The sequence below is a fragment of the Engystomops pustulosus genome, chromosome 3 (genome assembly GCF_040894005.1).
Source record: "Engystomops pustulosus chromosome 3, aEngPut4.maternal, whole genome shotgun sequence".
NCBI lineage: Eukaryota > Metazoa > Chordata > Amphibia > Anura > Leptodactylidae > Engystomops > Engystomops pustulosus.
The window spans coordinates 42,942,009-42,963,674 of NC_092413.1; the positions used below are offsets into that span (position 1 = coordinate 42,942,009).

General features: G+C 45.6%; 1 long non-coding RNA gene across 2 annotated transcripts; it reads left to right on the top strand.

Moving 5' to 3' along the window:
- Positions 1–2,562: 2,562 nt before the first annotated feature.
- On the top strand, positions 2,563–16,276 carry LOC140121245 (uncharacterized). 2 transcript variants are annotated; one of them, XR_011854046.1, is made up of 4 exons: positions 2,563–3,183; positions 6,805–6,868; positions 14,747–15,311; positions 15,866–16,276. It is a non-coding gene; the product is annotated as an uncharacterized lncRNA (long non-coding RNA). The 2 variants fall into 2 exon arrangements; XR_011854045.1 differs by having other exon boundaries at positions 2,566–3,183; positions 6,801–6,868.
- Positions 16,277–21,666: the final 5,390 nt, after the last annotated feature.

Sequence of the window (21,666 nt, forward strand, 5' to 3'; positions counted from 1 at the left end):
CAGCTCAGGTGTGTCTAATGATGTTCTGCAGCAGCTCATGTGTGTCTTATGAGGTTCTGCAGCAGCTCAGGTGTGTTTTATGAGGTTCCGCAGCAGCTCAGGTGTGTCTAACGAGGTTCTGCAGCAGATCAGGTGTGTTTTATGAGTTTCTGCATCAAACAGTCTTGTCTTAGTGAGCTGTAGTGATGGGAAGTCCGGCTCTTCTTAGTGAGCTGGATCATTAGGCTTCATTCACTAAAAAGAGTCGGCTCTTCTGATTTCTGAAAGGCTCTTAAAGGGAACCTGTCACCACTGTTTGAAAAAATTAAGGGTGGTGACACACGTTTTTGGGCCGTTTTTAGTAGTGCGTTTTCAGATCGGGTTCACATAGAGCTCTTATAGCATAAGGCAGGGGTCCCCAAACTTTTTACTTAGGGGGCCGCTCACTGTCCCCCTCAGACCGTTGGAGGGCCGGACTAAAGTCTAAAAATAAATAGCGGTACATGTGACCGCATCCATAATACACTGGCACCCCCCTCAATTAATTATTTAATATACCGGTACTGCACCCCCTTGTGAACTATTTTATATATTGGCCCAATTAATTAATATACTGGGACCTCCCTCTCTCCATTAATTATTGAATATGCCTCCCCCACCATTAATTACTAAACTGCCCCTCATAATTAATTATTTCCTATACCCGCTCCATTAATTATTTCCTATGCTGCCCCTCATAATTAATTATTCCTATACTGCGCCTCATAATTAATTATTCCTATACTGCGCCTCATAATTAATTATTTCCTATTCTACCCCTCATAATTAATTATTTCCTATTCTACCCCTCATAATTAATTATTTCCTATGCTGCCCCTCATAATTAATTATTTCCTATGCTGCCCCTCATAATTAATTATTTCCTATGCTGCCCCTTATAATTAATTATTTCCTATGCTGCCCCTTATGATTATTTACTAATCTGCCCCTTATAATTAATTATTCCCTATTCTACCCCTCATAATTAATTATTTCCTATTTTACCCCTCATAATTATTTCCTATTCTACCCCTCATAATTAATTATTTCCTAAGCTGTCCCTCATAACTAACTATACTAGCCCCCAGTCGCCACAATCTTTTTACTGCCCTTTAATAAAAAAAATAAAAACCCTGTACTCACCTAAGTCTTCTATCTTCTTGCCGCGTCCGGGCAGGAAGGGGTGCGCAAGGGGATGACGACATCGCGCGGCCGCGCAGCCTAGTTCATGGAGCGATGTGCGCCGGGGTTGTATTCCGGCCACATCGCTCCAGTAATAGTGCTCGAGCGGCCGTTTCCGGCCGCACCGGGCACTATACAGTGACGGGCAGGAGCTTCCTGTCCCGACGGACAGAGGCTCCTGCCCGACTGTTGCAGGCCGCGGGGGCCCGGCGCTGGCGCGCAAAGTGTCGGGGTCCGGATCGAAACGGTCCGCGGGCCGCATGTGGCCCGCGGGCCGTAGTTTGGGGAACCCTGGCATAAGGTCAACTATTCTTAATCTAATAAAATTTCTGCTCTGAAAAGGCAAAAATTTACGCTGATTCTCTGCCTGGTAACCAGGCAGAAAGTCTAGCGAGTGGAGGTGGGTGTATACATATGTGCGAATCTGAGTCTTGCTTACACCTACTTTCCCTATTCCTGCGATTATTACAGGAGCGTCTTACCCAGACAGCCATAGTATGAACACTGTCCTAACATGTTTCTACCGTCTGCATAGAGACGTTGGCAGTGTGAAGGAGGCAGCTAGAAGGCACAGTATGAAGGGGGAACTGCTCAGGGGCATAGTATAAGAGGGTGCTGCTAGAGGGGGGCATAATATAAAGAGGGTGCTGCTGGAGGGGGGCATAGTATGAAGGGGAGCGGCTGGAGGGGGCACAGTATGAAGGGGGAGCTGCTGGAAGGGGAACAGTATGAATGGGAGGTGCGGGGGGGTGCAGTGTGAAGGGGATCTACTGTGGGCACAGTAAGAAAAAAAGAGGTGTGGGGGGCACAATAAGAAGGGGAGCTGGTGCGGAGCAGGGTATGAAGGGCAGCTGCTGGGATGGGCACAGTTTGAAGGGGTGCTGCTTGGGGGATCACAGCAAGAAGGGGAGCACCTAGGGGTTACATTATGAAAGGTAGCTGCTGGGGAGACCCAATATGCAGGGGGACTGCTGCTAAGGTACACAATATCAGAAGGCCATAGAGAAATTTGCCACAATTTGGGGACTGGGGGGAACCAATGTGAGGGGGAGATAGGGAGCACTAAAAGGGGAACCATACTGTGTGGTGGTTGTGGAAAAAGGAGCTGGGAGGTAGGAGGTGTATGACTGGTGTATGACTGGCACATGATTGGTATATGACTGGTGTATGACTGGCACATGATTGGTATATGACTGGTGTATAACTGGTGTATGACTGGCACATGATTGGTATATGACTGGTGTATGACTGGCACATGATTGGTATATGACTGGTGTATAACTGGTGTATGACTGGCACATGACTGGTGTATGACTGGCACATGATTGGTATATGACTGGTGTATAACTGGTGTATGACTGGCACATGACTGGTGTATGACTGGCACATGACTGGTATATGACTGGCACATGACTGGTGTATGACTGGTATATGACTGGTAAATGACTGGTATATGACTGGTGGTGGCAGTTGGCAGAAGACGTCCAGTAAATATATAACTAGAGGAGATCAGGACGTGTCCATATACAGGGAGAAATACAGTAGGCCCCATCTTTAGGACCTGTCATCCTCCATATATACAGACAGCAGAACCTCAGGTCCTGTCATCCTCCATATATACAGACAGCAGAACCTCAGGTCCTGTCATCCTCCATATATACAGACAGCAGAACCTCAGGTCCTGTCATCCTCCATATATACAGACAGCAGAACCTCAGAACCTGTCACAGTGAAGTCACAGCTCAGCTGCTCCATGACTCCGGCTGTGACAATGACTCCATGGAGACCAGGAGTAGGGGATGGCGGCCATGTTTACACCAGAAGACGCTGCTGCCCCTCCATCCAGACCTCCAGTAAGAAAGACTCCTCCTGCTCCTGAATTAGGAGGCCGGAGACATCTGAAGAGAAGGAGGTCACACAGTTACTGCACAGAAGGACTCATGGGGAGGCTTCATCTATGGCCGGAGGAGCACTATAAGGCAGGTGAGAGTCGGGGTAGAGCGCCCCCTGTCCCCTAACTGGTTACCCAGGACGCAGAGTGATGGCCATTGATGTTAATGGGGTTGAGAATACACCTCCCTGACCCTATAGCAGTGACAGCAGGGGGTCTAGGAATTACCTTATCAGTGGGAGTCATTTGGGAGGAGCTTCAAAAATAGACAATTTTTCTAAGGATCATTGCCCTATTACACGTATCACACAGGAGGAGACATTTATTACTTTAGGGAGATGTGTCTGAAGTGTATATGGGGAATGTGAATATCAATGTATATAATTTCCTATACATAACTGTCTATAATGTCCTATAGATCAGTGATTTTCAACCTTTTTTGAGCCGCGGCACACTTTTTATACTTAGAAAATCCTGGGGCACACCACCAACCATAATAGCGCAAAATCACACTAAAACAGTCATATTATACATATAGTTAATAATATAGATTCTACATTTATTTTACTCACTCAGTGTGAAACCTGGGCCTGTTTCGATAAACACAAAAGGGATATCCTGGCAGGAATGGTGGAAAGACACACACGAAGCTCTTCCTCAACACTTCTCAGTTTCTCCCTGGTTTTAGTATATGGTGCTGATTATTATATGGCTCATATACTGCAAAATAAAGGAGTACAATGAGAAGTACTATGGCCATGAGTACTCAGCATATGAGCTGGTACTTGTAGTACTCCAGCCTCATGACTATAGTATTTCTCATTTTACATTTCTCTGGGAAACAAAACACAGGGGGCACCATAGTTTGGGGAACTTTCCCCGCGGCACACCCGACCATGTGTCGCGGCACACTAGTTGAAAATCACTGCTATAGATCACTGTATATATGGACGTATATATAACTGTATATGAGATAAATCTATGTGATGGGGGGGGGGGTCACTGCATATTAGAGATCCAGGATGTCATTGTATATGCAGATTGCAGCCGCTATATGAAAGGATGTATAATATAATCAGGGGCGTCGCTAGGTCAAAAGATCCGGGGCCTGTGCCCCGAATGTCCTGGTGTCCGGGCTACGTCCTTAGGACGTAGATAGCGATGAGCACTGAAGAGCGGATGAACGGAGCCGGCGGCACTGATTAGCACTGTAGTGGTGAAGGACGTGATCAAACAGCGTCTCCTGCTTCAAGCAGCTCACTACAGCGCCGGGAGCAGGAGACGCCGGGTGATGACATCACCGGGCCTCCCCCTTGCATAATTAAAAAAAATAAACACTGCTACTCACCTCTGTCTCCCATGGCTGCTCTCCGTTCACTGCAGCATTGAGGACTTTATGGTGTCTATGGTGAACATTACATTACATTACTAGGAGCTGTGAAGACTTTAGGGGTGCGGGGGCTGTTAGGGACATTACTGAGAGCTGTGGGGGCTGTGGGGAACATAACAAGGGGCTGTGAAGACATTGGGAGGGCTGTAGGCAACATTACAGAGGGCTTTGGGAACATTATTGAGGGGATATTGGAGAGATTACTGGGGGCTGTGGGGGGCTTCATAGTGGGGCTGTGGGGGACATTGGGGCTGTCAGGGCATTAGGGGGCTGTGTTGAGAACATTATAGAGGACTTTAGGAACATTACTGGGGGGCTGTGAAGACATTGGGGGACTGTGGAGGACATTAGAGGGCTTTGGGAACATTACTGGGGGGCTGTTGGAGACATTACTGGGTGCTGTGGGGGACTTCTTAGTGGAGCTGTGGGAGTCATTACAGGGGACTGTGACGACATTGGGGGGCTTTGGGAACATTACTAGGGGGCTGTGATGACATTGAGGGGGGCATAGGGGACATTATTGGGGGCTGTGGGGGGCATCGGGGGCTGTGACGGCATTGGGCCGAGGGGAAGTTCTTAGTGAGGGCTGTGGGGAACATTACAGGGGGCTCTGGGGAACTTTTTATTGGGGGCTGTGTGGACATTACTTAGTGTAGGTTTAAGGTGAGGGGATTCTTTGTGTGGGCATGATTAGGCAGGGCATTATTTAGTTTAGGGCCACGTTCAGAGCTAATTAGTGGGGGCCACAGTTATTAAGTGTAAATTGCATTCTTACTTGTTAGTTCAAGATTAGGGAACATTATTAAGTAGGTGGCACACTGAGGGGGTGTAATGCAAATTATGGGGCCTTATACTGTGCTGGAGCAGTAATTGTCAGCTTTATTGTGTGTAAACCAGAATATATGTGTATAATATATACAGGGTGACGTACAAAATAGGTTCTGTAGGTTTGTTCTTAAGTTGAACTTGTATGTAAATCGGAACTGTATATTTTATCATTGTAACCCCAGACAGAATTTTTCTGGCCTCTGTGACAATTGGATTTTGAAAATATTGGCTTCTCATAAGAACCAGGATTAACAATAAAGCTTTATTGTAGACGCCTGTGATAACTGTTATAGCTGTTCATTGTAGCCTAAAGTACATTAAATTACCAACGTCAAGGTCTGTAACTAGGGGTCGTCTGTAAGACGGGTGTTCTTGAGTAGGGGACCACCTGTATATAGGTTTTATGGCTTTATGGCCTCCTGGCACTGAAGGTAGCAGGTAGGGATTTCTCCTGTGTTTTATGTAGCTGTATGTGTTGTGTACAGGAGGGGGCATTACTGAAAGTGTTATGTATACACGTTGGGGCCAGTGCCCCGGATGTTTTACCACCCTAGCAACGCCCCTGCATATAATATACAGTATTTGGATTTACAGGTGGTTCCTGCTCCAAGGACATCTACCACCAGCATGAAGGACTGTATCCAAATGAGCCTGAGGGGCTCCAGGCTCCATTTACACCTCTGGAGCCTGGAGCCCCTCAGGCTTATTTGCATACAGTCCTTCATGCTGTTGGTGGATGTCCTTAAAAGGGAACCTGTCAACAGAAGGATATTTCTCACTGGTGACAGGTTCCTATAGACACTAAACAGTAGATAGTGATGACATTTCTATCAAATGTGTGGCTTACTTTGTTAGTTAAATATACAATATCAAACAAGCAATCGGATGTTAGAATTTGAAATGCGCACCTCCCCCCCCCCCCCCGGGACATCACTGCGGGTGGTGGAGGGAACCAGGTAAAGTTTGATATTGCAAATTTACTAACAAAGTAAGTCACACACTTGATAAAAACCACATCATCACTATCTACTGTGTAGTGTCTATAGGAACCTGTCACCAGTGAAAATTACCCCTCTGGTGACAGGTTCCTTTTAAGGACACCCGACTTACAGGCGACCCCTAGTTACAGACGGACCTCTCTGCCCACTGTAACCTCTGGTGAAGCTCTCTGGGTGCTTTGTTCAGCTGTAAGGTGTTTGTAATGAAGTTTTATTGATAATCCTTGTTCCCATGACAGCACAACATTTTGAAAATCCAATGGTCAAAGGGACAAAAATTAAACTTTGGAACTAAATTTATAAAATCTACCAAATCCAACTTGCAAATTCAACTTAAGAACAAACCTAACAAACCCCTCCTGTACGTAGCCCGGGGGCCGCCTGTATAGGAGACTGGTTACACCTATAACTAGTTTTACTACTCACATGATTTGCTGCAAAATATCCCAAAATTGTAGAGGTTTATTGTCTTTTAATCTTTTTCCTTGTTTAGAAAGAATTTCTTATTTGAGTGATGCCATTGGTCGCTCTCCTGTGTGCTGAGTGGGTAAGTAACAGGAGGTAAGTGACTGTATATGATGGATTTATATTCTGTGTATTAGATATGTACATTCATGCCTGGACTTGGCTACATGCACCCCCTGCAGTTATACAGGGCACTGGCCTACAGGGGGCGCATACACAGAACCCTGCACCTCCAGGCTCCGCCCTCTCTGTGATGTATCTAGTAATGTATACTATGATGTCATTCTCCAGGACAGGGGAGTAACATAAAATAACATTCAGTAACACTGAAACATGTTTTACCCCTGAGTGGTCTAGGGAGGGATATAGGGTCCCCCCATCATAACCATACTAGGCCCCTCCCTCTGCAATTTAAATTGAAACTCATCATCGGGGTTAAAGGGGCAGAAATGTTGGGCTGTTCTTCAACTTTGGAATAACTTTATGTTTACTCATTGTGTGACTTGTAATCTACATTTTCTAGCAGCTTCCTCCCTCTGCGGTCTGTGTCTCTAAATTTTCTGTCCCCTCTGTGCCGGTGGGTGGAGGCGTTTCTCCTCCTTCTCACTGCCCCCCCTCTCCATAGACTTCTATATAATCCGACTCCTCTGTGAGATTGTGCCTGGAAAAGATGACATAAATCAGAGACTTCAGAGGGAAAAGCCGATTAGGAGGGAAGGAGGGAGGATGATGGAGATATAGTAAGATGATGAGGAGGCACTTTCATAATAATAATAATTCCTTTATTTATATAGTGCACACAGATTATGCAGCGCTTGTCAAATAGCTTTTTATATATTACACAGCTTCTGTAAAAAATTACTGAGCATTATTGGGGTAGCACGGGCTTCTGGGCAGGGTAAAAGTTATGGGGGGTCTGGGTGGTAGTTGTGGGTCAAGGTAAAAGCTGTTGGGATGTATGGCAGTGGTGGAGGATCAGGGTATAAGTTGTGGGGAACAGGGTAAATATTGTGGGCATTGGTGGAGGGTAGCAGGGTAAATATTTTGGGTGAGTGTGGTGACGGTGGTGGGGCAGGGTAAAAGATGTATGGATCGGGGTTGGGTAGGGAGGAGGGTAAGTGTTGTGGGCATTGAGCTAGTGGGGATTAGGGTAAAAGTTTTGGGATGGTAGAGTTGTGGTAGGTAGGCTAAAAGTTGTGGGGATTGGGTTGGTGGGGGGGGGGGTCAGGGTAAAAGTTGTAGGGGAGTGGGGTGTTGGTGGAGGGGGAGGGTAAAAGTTGGGGGGAGACAACACCGAAAATGGTAGAATATTAGTGCATTTTCTGGTGTAAGTAAAGACAATAGGAGGAGCAAAGTTATACTAGACCGTCTCATCCTCCTCCAGATTTATCCTCCAGCCTCAGACCCTGGGATAGACCTGGCGCAGAATATGACTGTCTAGTATAACTGTGCACTGTCTGAGTTTTAGATACTTTTGATAAATCTGTCCCATTGGGGTAACCAGGATAGCCGCTACACTACAGACGTCTGCTTCTTGACACGCCGGGATCACCTAGAAAAGAGACTTCCAAAAATATTTGTCCTTAGACCATGAGTGGTCTAGGGAGGGATATAGGGTCCCCCCACAATAATTGTACCCGACCTCTACCACTCTGCAATATGAAAACAGAAAAATTTAAACTCATCATTGGGTTTGTTAGGAACAGAAATGTTAAAGCTGTTCTTCAATTTTCTACACACTGTACAGATATCAGTGTCCACTAAGGAATAACTCTATGTCTGCTCATTGTGTGACTTGTAACCTTCATTTTCTAGCAGCTTCCTCCCTCTGCTGTAAACATTTTGGAATGGAAGATTGGTGGGGGATTGCAGGGTAAAAGTTGTGGGGATCAGAGTGGTGGGGAACAGGGTAAAAGTTGTGGGGATCAGAGTGGTGGGGAACAGGGTAAGGCTGCATTCACACACATGTATGGGGGATGTATATACAGCCGATATACGTCCCCCATACACTTCTATGGGCTCACGGCAGGGTATAGGAACGGTACGGTGCAGCACACGTGCGGCACCGTACCGCTCCGTAGCCCAGGAAAAGATAGGACATGTCCTATCTTTTCCCGTATTACGGTGCCGTGGCCCATATGTTCCTATGGAGAGGGGTGGGGGTGAGCGGCAGTGTGCATGTAGCCTAAGAGTTGAGGGCATTGGTGGAGGGTGTCAGGGTAAAAGTTTTGGGATTGCTGACTGGTGGTGGGTGGCAGGGTAAAAGTTTTGGGTGAGTGGAGTGCCGGTGGTGGGGTAGAGTAAAAGATGTGTTAATTGGGGCTGGGTAGGGAGCAGGGTAAGTGTTGTGTGCATTGGGCTGGTGGTGGAAGCATAAAAGTTGTGGGGATCAGGTTGGTGGGCAATAGGATAAAAGTTTTGGGACGCTAGATTGGTGGTGGGTTGCAGGATGGTGGGTAACAATGTAAAAGTTGTATAGGAGTGGGGTGGCGATGGGGCAGAGTAAACGTTGTGAAGATCAGGGTGGTGGTGGGTGGTCAGGCTAAAATGTGTGGGGATTGGGTAGATGGTGGGGGGGGGGATCAGGGAAAAATTTGTATGGGAGTTGGGTGTCAGTGGAGGGGGAGGGTAAAAGCTGTGGGGATTGGGTTGGTAGTGGGGTATCAGGGTAAAAGTTGTGGGGATTGGGTTTGTGGGTGGAGGGATCAGGGTAAAGGTTGTATGGGAGTGGGGTGTTGGTGGAGGGGGAGGGTAAAAGTTGTGGGGATTGGGTTGGTGGTGGGGGGATCAGGGTAAAAGTTGTAGGGGAGTGGGGTGTTGTGGGGGGAGGGAAAAAGTTGTGGGGATTGGGTTGGTGGTGGAGGTATCAGGGTAAAGGGTGTATGGGAGTGGGTGGTCGTGGGGGGGGGGAGTTGTGGGGATTGGGTTAATAGTGGGGGGGTCAGGGTAAAGGTCTTTGGGGAGTGGGGTGTTGGTGGAGGGTAAAAGTTGCGGGGATTGGGTTGGTGGTGGGGGGATCAGGGTAAAAGTTGTAGGGGAGTGGGGTGTTGGTGGGGGGCGGGGGGTCGGGTAAAAGTTGGGGGGAGACAACACCGAAAATGGCAGAATTTTAGTGCATTTTCTGGTGTAAAGTAAAGACAACAGGAGGAGCAGAGTTATACTAGACCGTCTCATCCTCCACCAGATTTATCCTCCAGCCTCAGACCCTGGGATAGACCTGGCGCAGAATATGACTGTCTAGTATAACTGTGCACTGTGGTAACCAGGATAGCCGCTACACTACAGACGTCTGCTTCTGGCTCCCTCCTTAGGGTAACACAGCCGAGCAGCGGAGTCACCTACAGATTACCCTATAGATGGGTCAATAATAGTTTGGATCTTAAACCCCTTTAGACCCAGGATAGGTGAGACACTAAGAGGATATAAATATTGTTTCTTTGATGATGAATGGAGAACCAAGAGCGGAATCTGCAGGGAGCACAGTACAGGCAGTCACTTACTTAAAGACACCTGACTTAAAGCCCACTCTTCAATTACTGTGACCTCTGGTGAAGCTCTCTGGATGCTTTACTCTGCAATAAAGTTTTAATGATAATCTTTGGTGCCATTAAAGCTAAATGCAAATTCAACTTAAGAACAAACGCAAAGACCATGAGAGGAGTGGTACATACATCAATCTCACCTTAATTTATGGGGTCCTAAAGGGGCCAAACGTTACCAAGCTCAACAAGTGGGTGGGTGTGGGTTTGTATGATAATTATGTAGGTTTATGATTGTGCTATGATTTATTATCTGGATATAAGATTAGACAAATAAATATTTAATGGAAATTAAAGGAAATCATCCAGTATGACAAAGTAAAAAAAAACCACTGAAAATACTCACCTACTCTTCATCTTGATCCCGGCGCTTGTCTTTGCTAGTCTTGACATCCCGGGATCACCTAGAAAAGAGACTTAGAAAAAGCCGATCATGGGGACGAGATGTCGGGTGCTCTGGGCTCCGGTCAGTATTTTCAGTGTTTTTTTACTTTTTCCTGCTGGTTGATTTCCTTTATACAGACAATCAGTCTCATAGCATAACTATGAGTGTGGGAGCGAGGTGGGACTTTCTGCAGTGAAAAACAACCCAAGTGCAGTAGAGATGAGGCAAATGGAGCCGAGCCGGTACCCAGCCAGGGGTAAGGGGCTTATATCTTGGTCACATACTGGAATGTGGGGTTTCTCTCCATCCATTTCACACCGGATAGACTGGGATTATCCCACCAAGGAGGTTGTCATGGGTTATTGCTGGTGATGATGGAGAAGTATTGTGGTCAGGGACAGAGATGATGTTTGACACCAGAAGATACTGTAAAGTTCTATGGGACAAGATGAGAACATATCAGGAATGAAACCAAGTGTCCCAGCAAATAGGAGAAACCCAGCAGAAAACTCATTAGGAACAAGAGGTGCAGGGGCAGTAGAGCCATCAAGAACAAGAGCATCCACATAAGCAGGGTCATCGGGAACAAGAGTGACATCACTAGCAGGGTCACTAGTGACAGGCAGTAGCAATATAATGGAGAAGATGTAAGTAAAGCAAGTACCTGTAGGTCAAGCTACTATCCCCCTTCAGGTCCCTTCAGGGTCACGCACCAGTTCCTCTAAACCCTTCGGGGTCAGCTGTCACTGAACTGGGACTACTCCTGGGGTAGCGACCTGGTGGTTCCCTGCAGCGAAGACCAGATCCCCGTATGGGGGTTAAAGGGTGAAAACCAGGGAATCACTTAGACAACGCCCTCAGGATTAGCCCTAAGCCAAACCAGTTCAGTGGCACAGTGGGTCCTCACCCGCTGCCTTACATTACCCAAGAGAGGAAGATAGAGATGCTACTCGCAGGATAATTCTTATAAGAAATGGAAATTTATTGAAAACTTCATGAAAGTTAAAGTAGATACTGGACAAATCCACACATTTCTACATAAGACCACCCCATAGAGAAGACCACCTACCTAAAAGACCAAGTTTTTTAGCAATCATTTTTGTTTATACTCTATAAAACCTTCCCCTCTATGAGCGGAGAAAATGGAATTTTATAAACTCAACCCCCTAAAATCAATCACTTTTGGGCTGAGCTCAAAGACCTTCCACCACCCTCCCCCCTCATTTCCCAAGCATCAGTGTCATTAGTATTTTTGCTTTCTTGTCAATTGGGTGGAGCCAGAGCGTTTTCTCCAGCCTAGGGCCAATCACCTGACAGTAGAGAGTCTAATTAGAATAGTTCCTGGGTAGGGTCAGTACACAATATGCTAAATAGGCTTCTTACTGTCAGATGGGCGGCCCTAGACATCAGAAATAAGTTTGCCCAGGAATGATGGGGGCTAAAAGGAAATGTGTCACCAAAATAATCCAGATTTTTTATTAATGAGAATTGTTTTTTTAACCTTTTACTAATTGTTGATGAAATCTTTTTTTATTGCTTTACACATTTGAGAAAAAAAAAATTACTACAATTGTAAGAAAACACTTCCATCTGCGCTGCAATGAGTGGAGTCACATATATTACAGGATGGAGGTGATGGAGGTGGTGAAAGGTCGTATGTAAATTATATGAATTTTGGAAAATGAGATTTCAGGGGGAATGGAATAAGAGGGTCACGCTGATGTGTAACAATGGAAGGGAAGCCACACTGGGGGTAGTAGAGGGTAACAATGGGGGGGGGGTCATCAACCTGGAATATCATTTATATTGTTTGTGTCATGAAGAGTCATGAATTCTCCAATCTACTTTCTGTATCAATTTTCAAGATCTCTGCTTGCTTTCAAGCGCTGCAGAATTTGGTGGTGCTATATAAATAAAGTTTATTATTATAAGAATAGGGACCATGAGAAGAGAGCCTTGTGCTGGAGTAAGATTAGGGAGGGGTCATGTTGGGGGACAGGAATGATAGGGCCTCAGTCTGGTTATGTGTGTGGGGGCTGGGGTGACTTGGGTATTTAGTAATAGTCTGGGCCAGATTCTCTATAATATACTAATGTGATGACAAGCAGAAGTTTTGGGGCCTTTCATCATTATTTATGTGCTTCGGTGCTGTACTTGATTGCTGACCCCATCGAAAACTTTATTTAGCTTTGTGTATTTTATTTCCTTTGAGCAGAACACCACATTTTTTCGGTAAAAAATGTTGTGTTTTGCTCAGAGGCTTCAGTTCTATTGTATCAGCTGTAATATTTACATTGAATAGTGCCCAAGAGAGGCCAAAATATATGGTGCCACAGATAGGTCAAAATGTCTGATGCCCAGGAGAGGCAAAATGTGTGATGCCCAAGAGAGGCAAAAGGTGTGGTGCCCAAGAGAGGCAAAATGTCTGATGCCCTAGAGAGGCAAAAGGTGTGATGCCCAAGAGGCAAAAGGTGTGATGCCCAAGAGGCAAAAGGTGTGATGCCCAAGAGGCAAAAGGTGTGATGCCCAAGAGGTAAAAGGTGTGATGCCCAAGAGGCAAAAGGTGTGATGCCCAAGAGGCAAAGGTGTGATGCCCAAGTGGCCAAAATGTATGATGCCCAAGAGAGGCAAAAGGTGTGATGCCCAAGTGGCCAAAATGTATGATGCCCAAGAGAGGCAAAAGGTGTGATGCCCAAGAGGCAAAGGTGTGATGCCCAAGTGGCCAAAATGTATGATGCCCAAGAGAGGCAAAAGGTGTGATGCCCAAGAGGCCACTTCCTATTGTGCCCAAGAGAGGCAAAATGTGTGATGCTAAGCCCAAGAGGCAAAATGTGTGATGCCATGCCCAAGAGGCAAAATGTGTGATGCCCAAGAGGCAAAATGTATGATGCCCAAGAGAGGCAAAAGGTGTGATGCCCAAGAGGCCACTTTGTATTATGCCCAAAAGAGGCCAAAATGTGTGATGCCATGCCCAAGAGGCAAATGTGTGATGCCATGCCCAAGAGGCAAAATGTGTGATGCCCAAGAGGCAAAATGTATGATGCCCAAGAGAGTCCAAAATGTATGATGCCCAAGAGGCCACTTTGTATTATGCCCAAGAGAGGCCAAAATGTGTGATGCCCAAGAGGCCAAAATGTGTGATGCCCAAGAGGCCAAAATGTATGATGCCCAAGAGAGGCCAAAATGTATGATGCCCAAGAGGCCAAAATGTATGATGCCCAAGAGAGGCCAAAATGTATGATGCCCAAGAGAGGCCAAAATGTATGGTGCCCAAGAGAGGCCAAAATGTATGGTGCCCAAGAGAGGCCAAAATGTATGATGCCCAAGAGAGGCCAAAATGTATGATGCCCAAGAGAGGCCAAAATGTATGGTGCCCAAGAGAGGCCAAAATGTATGGTGCCCAAGAGAGGCCAAAATGTATGGTGCCCAAGAGAGGCCAAAATGTATGATGCCCAAGAGAGGCCAAAATGTATGGTGCCCAAGAGAGGCCAAAATGTATGGTGCCCAAGAGAGAACCAAACTAATGGTGCCCGAGTGCGGACCAAACTAATGGTGCCCGAGTGCGGACCAAACTATTGGTGCTCGAGTGCTGACCAAACTAATGGTGCCCGAGTGTGGACCAAACTAATGGTGCCCGAGTGCGGACCAAACTAATGGTGCCCGAGTGCGGACCAAACTAATGGTGCCCGAGTGCGGACCAAACTAATGGTGCCCGAGTGCGGACCAAACTAATGGTGCCCGAGTGTGGACCAAACTGATGGTGCCCGAGTGTGGACCAAACTGATGGTGCCCGAGTGTGGACCAAACTGATGGTGCCCGAGTGTGGACCAAACTGATGGTGCCCGAGTGTGGACCAAACTGATGGTGCCCGAGTGTGGACCAAACTGATGGTGCCCGAGTGTGGACCAAACTAATGGTGCCCGAGTGTGGACCAAACTAATGGTGCCCGTGTGTGGACCAAATCCTTAGCTGAAATGTCATCTGATTATTGTATATTATTGTGCTGCTGATTCTCCTGCATTTTTTAATTTCTCTTTTGTTTTCTTGCAGAGCTCATGTGTGGTACAAGCAGTATATATCCCATATGTGCTGATTGTGCCACCATACGCCGTGTACCTTCTGTGAGAGGCGCCAGTATCACATGCTGCACTCAATGGCAGTGTATATAGAGGAAATCTCTGTGTGCATTGATATAGTAATCAATTGTACTGGTGTCTTAAAGAGATAGTTGTACATTTGATCGAGGGGTTAATATTGAGACTCCTGGACTCCTGGAGGAAGAGGTGAGTAACTGCACCCGTCAGGACATACACAAATATCTAGGTACCAGAATCAGTACATGGGAGGTGGATGGAAGATGAGCTGCAGGGATCCTGCACAGCCGCTCCTCTCCGGTAAGTAGTGATATTATATTATGTTACTGTTACCATATATAATTACACATGTTTATGACGTGTTTGTATATGTCAGTAGGTCACCCAGGCCATAGAGGGATCACAGGATCTGTATATAGGCTCCAGATCAGCGGCAGCAGAGCTTCCAGGAATATGCTCCGGATACACAGCATCACAGCCTGAGGAAGGGGCGTTCTCCAGTCCACAACGTCTCATCCCTGGTACTTACCTGCACTGACTACATTATATCTATTCTATAATAGTTATATGATCTCCAAGGAGAAGTGTCAGGCCTGGAGATTGGGAATACGGATGTAAAAATATATATTTGCAGGATTTTCAGCTGTATTGCAGTGTATATGTCTGAGCTGTAATATCATATACAAACTGTGTCCAGGATGGTGACTTGTGTTTATGATTGAGGATAATGGAACAATTACTGATGTGTTTCTTGGTGTCTAATATAAGATAGGACATGGGGGGAGGAGGTGCGCAGTGCTGTACCCCACCTGTACAGACCGGGGTGTCACTGGTAAGTGCACAGCACCAGGTCACCCATTTATGGGGGGTCAGCACGGGGGCTCTGTGATCTGCGGCAGGTGATAGAGGGGGTGCTATGTGTCTAATCCCTACCAATAGAGAGCGCCCCACAATTCTCACTGATAGGGGGAACAAGGGAATTGGGGTGACTCTCCTCGATGATGTCCAGCACCTTTAATAAAGGATTATTTTCTCTGCTGTTCCTCATTGCCATTTGTCTCCTTTCTTCCTCCAGGACATCACATCCATCACAGTGTCCTGATCCCTACAAGGAATCCGACCGCTCATCCATATCCTACAGATGGAGAATCCAGAGAAGAGAAAGACACAGATCCCCCAGGATTCCCCCTCAGCCATCGCTTCCTGTCCTGACCTGGAGAAGCTGAGGCTGATGACTACTATACGAGCGCCAGGTTCTCCATCACTGCCTCACGTCTCTGCCTCCTTCTCCCACCCAGAAGATGAGGCACTGACCTGGGATTCCTCCTCAGACTAATGATCACATTGTATAGTAAGACGTCATGGAGGCTCCGCTGTTACTGTATATTGTCCAGACTGTGGGAAATCCCCCATCATGGAGAGATGGGAAGAGCTCAGCTGTGATCTGTCATTTAGGGTCCAAGTGGGATTAAACGTTGTCTTTCCATCTGATGTGTGAGTGACGTGTGTTATATCATCTATATCTATATCTGCCAGAGAGCGGATAGAAAGGGATGTGACAACTAGGACACTATTGTTTAGGCCACTTTTACCACAAATATATAAAAATTGAGGTTGCAGAGGTCACGCCCTTTCACATCTCACTCACCTTATCAAGAAAAAAATGAGGGAACATTTATGAGGACGTGTTCACACACTGCGGAGGAGGGGGGGGTCCTGATCACAGATGTATATGGAGACAAGTAACATGTGTCGTGTTCTAACAGATTCAGAACACAAGATACTCGTTACCAATCACAAGCGGTTAGGGAGTGTTCACACTTCAGATTTTCAGATCCATTTTTCGATGTCCAAATCAGGAGTGGAGTGAAGAAAGCAGAGGAGCAGTTCTCACCCATTGTTATCCACTCCTGTTTTTGGCCTTCAAAACTGCGTCTGAAAAACTACTTGATAATCAGATTGGAGGAGGTTTTAGGTGCAGTTTCTTATTTTAACAGGTGAACAACATGAACTGAACAGGTGAATCTGATTTATTGGATATGTTTCCCCTTTAACCCCTTAATGCCAAAGCCACTTTTCACCTTCCTGACACGGCCCATTTTTTCAAATCTGCCCCGTGTCATTAAAAGGGTGATGCCACACATGGCGTTTTTATCCCGTTTTTGTTTCGTTTTTAAGCAGTCAGTCCGAAAACGCATGCGTTTTTGACCAGTTTTAATTAAGATAATTGGTAAAACCTGTCAAAAACTGATGCGTTTTCAACAGACTGATTAAAAACGGACCAAAAACTGGTTCAAAATGTCATGTGTGGCATCACCCTAAGGGTGAAGACACACGTGGCGTTTTTAGGCCGTTTTTGGGCCGTTTTTAGTTAGTGCATTTTCAGATTGTTAAAAATGCAAAAAAAACCATCCTTTTTTTAAAAACGCATCCATTTTTTGAAAACGCATGCGTTTTTGTCAGTTTTTCCAAAATTGCGTAATTAAAAACGGACGAAAACGCATGCGTTTTTAAAAAACTGATGCGTTTTTTACGATCTGAAAACGCACTTAGTAAAAACTGCCTAAAAACGCCACATGTGTCTTCACCCTAAGGGGTTTAATTATGCAAATTCTGAAAAACTGACAAACACGCATGCGGTTTAAAAAATGCATCCCTTTTAAAAAAAAGCGGATGCGTTTCATAAGAGCAAAAATACTTGATCATTAACTTTAACCGAATGTCGGCTTTATGTGGACTTGGCTTTTTATGCATCTTCTCATTTTTGTAGGATGTTATGGGGCTTTGAACTTTAGGTGCGATTTTTCACATTTTCATAAAAAGGCAAACTCAGCTATTGAGGGACCTGCTCAGATTTCAAGTTACTTTTAGAGGCCTAAATAATAGTAAAACCCCATATATTACACTTTTTTGACCCTGGGTTAAAGGGGGGCCATTGGTCTTCTGTGTTTTCCCTATTTCCATCTGGGGCTACTTGTGTCCCCCATGCAGGGGCGGACTGGCCATAGTACCCACCGGGAATTTTCCCGGTGGGCCGGTCGGTCCTGGGCCGGTGCAGAGCTCGTCCGGGGCCGGTCCGCACTCCCTCCCTTCAACTTTTCATCTAATCTATAGTACCTGCATCGTACGATTAGTACACAGACGCAGCGCAGCGCCGCTGCTTCTGCGTCTGTGCATACACTCAGTGGAGGAGCGCTGACACCTAGCAGATGTCAGTCTGCCTCCATGTAGCTCCGCGGCTTGATGTGAGAGGCGCGGAGCAGTGACGTCACTATCCCGCGCCTCTACACCAAGCTGCTGAAGACCGGGGACGAGACGAACCTGCGCCATAGAGGTGAGTATTATGGGTTTTTTTTTTTGTTTAAATTATAGAATTGGGACATTAAATCTTTATCTGGGGCGGGGGGGGGACATTATTCTTTATCTGGGGCTGGCGGGGCCATAAATTATATGTCTGGGGCGGGGGGGGGGCATTATTCTTTATCTGGGGCTGGCAGGGGGGATAAATTATATGTCTGGGGTGGGGGGGCATTATTCTATATCTGGGGCATGCAAGGGGCATTGATTATATGTCTGGGGCGCATGAGGGGGGGCCTTATTCTATTTCTGGGGCTGGCAGGGGGCATTAATCATATGTCTGGGGGGGGGCATTATTCTATATCTGGGGCTAGCAAGGGGCATTGATTATATGTCTGCCGGGGGGGGCATTATTCTATATTTGGGGCTGTCAGGGGGCATTAATTATATGTCTGGGGCGTGCGGGGGGGGGCATTATTCAATATCTGGGGCTGTCAGGAGGCATTAATTTTATGTCTGGAGCGGGCTGGGTCCATTAATTCTTTATCTGGGGCCGACTGGGGCCATTAATTCTATTTCTGGGGTAGGCTGGGGCCATTAATTCTATTTCTGGGGTAGGCTGGGTCCATTAATTCTTTTTTTGGGGCCGACTGGGGCCATTAATTCTATTTCTGGGGTAGGCTGGGGCCATTAATTCTATGTCTGGGGTAGGTTGGGGGCATATATTGTATGTCTGGGGTAGGCTGGGGCCATTAATTCTATGTCTGGGGCAGGCTGGGGCCATTAATTCTATGTCTGGGGCAGGCTGGGGCCATTAATTCTAAGTCTGGGGCAGGCTGGGGCCATTAATTCTATGTCTGGGGCAGGCTGGGGCCATTAATTCTATGTCTGGGGCAGGCTGGGGCCATTAATTCTATGTCTGGGGTAGGTTGGGGGCATATATTGTATGTCTGGGGTAGGCTGGGGCCATTAATTCTATGTCTGGGGCAGGCTGGGGCCATTAATTCTATGTCTGGGGCAGGCTGGGGCCATTAATTCTATGTCTGGGGCAGGCTGGGGCCATTAATTCTAAGTCTGGGGCAGACTGGGGCCATTAATTCTATGTCTGGGGCAGGCTGGGGCCATTAATTCTATGTCTGGGGCAGGCTGGGGCCATTAATTCTATGTCTAGGGCAGGCTGGGGCCATTAATTCTATGTCTGGGGCAGGCTGGGGCCATTAATTCTATGTCTGGGGTAGGTTGGGGGCATATATTGTATGTCTGGGGTAGGCTGGGGCCATTAATTCTATGTCTGGGGCAGGCTGGGGCCATTAATTCTATGTCTGGGGCAGGCTGGGGCCATTAATTCTATGTCTGGGGCAGGCTGGGGCCATTAATTCTATGTCTGGGGTAGGCTGGGGGCATATATTGTATGTCTGGGGTAGGCTGGGGCCATTAATTCTATGTCTGGGGTAGGCTGGGGCCATTAATTCTATGTCTGGGGCAGGCTGGGGCCATTAATTCTATGTCTGGGGCAGGCTGGGGCCATTAATTCTATGTCTGGGGCCATTAATTCTATGTCTGGGGTAGGTTGGGGGCATATATTATATGTCTGGGGTAGGCTGGGGCCATTAATTTTATGTCTGGGGCAGGCTGGGGGCATTCATTTTATGACTGGGGAAGGCTGGGGCCATTATTATTATGCCTGGGTCATAGTAGGAGCTCTATCAATACTGGGGGGTGGGGGGATGGGGGTTAAAGGAGAGAAAGAAGAAATAAAATATCCTATACTATTACAGTATGTTACATTATGGGGCACTATTTGTGTGGTGCTAATATTTCAGGGGGCTCTATTACAGTATTTGGGGCACAGTATTGGTGGTAGCAGAAGAAGGGACAATGGGAAAGTGCAGAACATAAGACGTCTGTGTGGTAAACTCTGTAGGAAAGCTGTGTACCTGGAGAAAGAGACAAGGAGATGGTGGAACTAATGGAGAAGATGAGGAACGAGAACAATCCAGGGAGACGTCACCTGATGTCACTGGATGCAATAGGTGAGGATCTCATGTGTTTTCTGTAGCTGTATATGATACATACTGATTTTTTTCATGTTTACTTCTGTTTATATATGTAGTATTATAGTAGTTATATTCTTGTACATAGGGGGCAGTATTATAGTAGTTCTATTCTTGTACATAGGGGGCAGTATTATAGTAGTTATATTCCTGTACATAGGGGGCAGTATTATAGTAGTTATATTCTTGTACACAGGGGGCAGTATTATAGTAGTTATAGTCTTGTACATAGGAGGCAGTATTATAGTAGTTATATTCTTGTACATAGGGGGCAGTATTATAGTAGTTATATTCCTGTACATAGGGGGCAGTATTATAGTAGTTATATTCTTGTACATAGGGGCAGTATTATAGTAGTTATATTCTTGTACATAGGGGCAGTATTATAGTAGTTATATTCTTGTACATAGGGGGCAGTATTATAGTAGTTATATTCTTGTACATAGGGGCAGTATTATAGTAGTTATATTCTTGTACATAGGGGCAGTATTATAGTAGTTATATTCCTGTACATAGGGGGCAGTATTATAGTAGTTATATTCTTGTACATAGGGGGCAGTATTATAGTAGTTATATTCTTGTACATAGGGGGCAGTATTATAGTAGTTATATTCTTGTACATAGGGGCAGTATTATAGTAGTTATATTCTTGTACATAGGGGCAGTATTATAGTAGTTCTATTCTTGTACATAGGGGGCAGTATTATAGTAGTTCTATTCTTGTACATAGGGGGCAGTATTATAGTAGTTATATTCCTGTACATAGGGGGCAGTATTATAGTAGTTATATTCTTGTACACAGGGGGCAGTATTATAGTAGTTATAGTCTTGTACATAGGAGGCAGTATTATAGTAGTTATATTCTTGTACATAGGGGGCAGTATTATAGTAGTTATATTCCTGTACATAGGGGGCAGTATTATAGTAGTTATATTCTTGTACATAGGGGCAGTATTATAGTAGTTATATTCTTGTACATAGGGGCAGTATTATAGTAGTTATATTCTTGTACATAGGGGGCAGTATTATAGTAGTTATATTCTTGTACATAGGGGCAGTATTATAGTAGTTATATTCTTGTACATAGGGGCAGTATTATAGTAGTTATATTCCTGCACATAGGGGGCAGTATTATAGTAGTTATATTCTTGTACATAGGGGGCAGTATTATAGTAGTTATATTCTTGTACATAGGGGGCAGTATTATAGTAGTTATATTCTTGTACATAGGGGCAGTATTATAGTAGTTATATTCTTGTACATAGGGGCAGTATTATAGTAGTTATATTCTTGTACATAGGGGGCAGTATTATAGTAGTTATAGTCTTGTACATAGGGGGCAGTATTATAGTAGTTATATTCCTGTACATAGGAGGCAGTATTATAGTAGTTATATTCCTGTACATAGGGGGCAGTATTATAGTAGTTATATTCTTGTACATAGGGGCAGTATTATAGTAGTTATATTCTTGTACACAGGGGGCAGTATTATAGTAGTTATAGTCTTGTACATAGGAGGCAGTAT